The 2,199-nt window shown below is 36.3% G+C and overlaps 1 protein-coding gene across 1 annotated transcript in view; it reads right to left on the bottom strand.

Moving 5' to 3' along the window:
- The window catches only part of LOC138021637 (NFX1-type zinc finger-containing protein 1-like), a 17,851-nt gene extending 17,245 nt beyond the window's left edge, over positions 1-606 (bottom strand). Inside the window, exon 1 of the mRNA XM_068868565.1 lies at positions 469-606. The gene's annotated coding sequence lies outside the window, so the exon portion shown is untranslated. The remainder of the gene's footprint in view (positions 1-468) is intronic.
- Between the last annotated feature and the right edge of the window lie 1,593 nt (positions 607-2,199).

Genomic DNA, 2,199 nt, shown 5'->3' with positions numbered 1-2,199 from the left:
TGATATTAACACTTAATTTTAATTTTTTTTCCTTATGATTTGCTCCTCTCGCACAGTGCAGGAGACTCGTTCCGTGACATCCGCCCAGAATGTAGAAGGTTTCATTTAATTTTAAGGTACGTTACTGAATCAAGTCCTAATGCCAGTAAATATTCAGTTCCTTAATAATGATAGGGAAAATTTTTCGAAATATTATTATTATTATTATTAAATGGCAAAAAACAAGTCTAAGGCAATTCTTGCACAACATCTTGGCTTTTGTGTGAAACGTTAAAGAAGCAACCGTTCGCCAATAAGCTCTTTCCTAGCAGTTTGATCAAGAGCACTGAAGGTCGACTTGATAAATACTGGAAATAATTAAATGTTCAAATATTTCCGGGGTGAAAGAATTCTGCTTATTGTGGTGATCGCATTCTAATCCGATGATCAATTGTCGTCAACACCCCAAAGGGAAGGACATATGCTTACCTTAAGTTTGCCGCACTCGGGGAAGGAGCTCCTAACAAATGCTGAGAAATGTGTCAAATATAAGTCGTATCTTACTCTATATTCTCTGTAAAAGGAACTTTCTCGAAATTCAACGCAGAGACTCATATCAAAATTGCTTTAGCCAAGATTATTCTAGATTCCAAGAACACTTGGCTTTGTCTCGTAAATTTGCATGGTTTCTTAGAAATCTGGGTTAGGGAAACGATTAATTGGACTATGGAAACACGGAACGGGGATTCTTTGGGCAAAGATTTCTTAGTTGCCTAAAAATTAAGTCTGATATCATGCCAGTTTACAACAAAGAAATGGAGACAGAAAAGGGTTCCCATTGTGTGTTGTCCAAAAAGCAGAATCGTCATTGACAAAACGAAGAGACGTGAATTAGCACTGCTGAGTTTCTTACGAACCATGGGTACTGTTTATGTCAATAATGCCCATATCATCTGCTGGTTTACCATTTACAAATAGGATTCTTAAAGTGTCTCTTACCGCCGCTTAAACACACACTATCCAGTGAAAGGTCAATAAAAAGCAACATTCGGCTTCTGATTGGAGAGTCTACACGCATTAAGAATGTGAATTGATAAACTTAGTCATACTTTTGAAACTTTTGGGGTTCCTGCCCCACCGTCAACCTTCTTGAAATCCTCGTTAGTGACCATTTCAATTGAATTGCATCGTATTGCAATTTGCAGTTTTTTTTTATGTTTGGAGAAATCTCTTTCCTTTATGTTTGTGGGTTAGAAAATGTATATTATATAAATGGCAGTTAACGAAAAATGCAAATTAAATAGAACCAAAGTTTTCCTTATGACTATCTGTTATTGTTAACAAGATGAAGTTGTAGCTCCCTCCTTCTTTTGTTTGCTTGCAAATGAGCCCTTCTTGCCTCGTTCTTAAGCTGGAAATTCAAAAGAATATTTCACCTTGAACGAGGCAACAGGGGCTAATTTGCAAGCAAACAAAAGAATACTTAAGTGATGGCCATTTTGAAATAAGGTGTATGGTTTCATATTGCGTTTTGGAACCAGTGACAGATTAACAGCGAAGGAGACTAATGTAAAGTAGAACTAATTACCATCACAAAAACTTCGCACTTAGACTCGCTTTGAAGAGGAGGCAGGCATGAATATTGAACCGTTAAAGTGGTACTACGACCAAAAAAAAATTTTGTTTTTCCTTTGGATTTCAAAACTATGTTAACTAAACACTAACTCACCCAAGTTTTAAGTTCTGATTTTAAAAAGACACCTGTTTATTTTAGCTGGAATTTTCTTATTTATTGGTCCGCCATTACTAACTTTAAAATCTTGAGAGAGCTGGGTCGAGGAGAAAATGATGTCAAACACTCACTAGTTTAAGAATGCAATGCATGTGTACGCGGCCTAATTAATATGCAGCACGGGAGTTTCGGGCTTTCAGACTTTTCAACCCGTGTTTTGCATATATAATAAATTGCGTTTACACGCTGAAATTTTAAGCTAGTGAGTAAATGACGTCATTTTCTCTAGATCCAACCCTTTGAGGTCCAATCGGCCAGTTTTGAACGTGAGTAATGGCGGACCATGAAATCCAAAACTTACACTCACTCAAAATAAAAAGCCTTTGGATAAAACTCAAAGCTCAAAATTTTGTTAGGTGTTAAGCGAACACCCTTTCAAAATCTGACGAAAAAAAAGAATGATTTTTTGATCATAGTACCACTTTAAT

Source organism: Montipora capricornis, chromosome 10 (genome assembly GCF_036669925.1).
Source record: "Montipora capricornis isolate CH-2021 chromosome 10, ASM3666992v2, whole genome shotgun sequence".
In the NCBI taxonomy this organism is placed as follows: Eukaryota; Metazoa; Cnidaria; class Anthozoa; order Scleractinia; family Acroporidae; genus Montipora; species Montipora capricornis.
The sequence above is the reverse complement of the archived record's forward strand: the minus strand, read 5'-3'. Positions and strand labels throughout refer to the sequence as shown.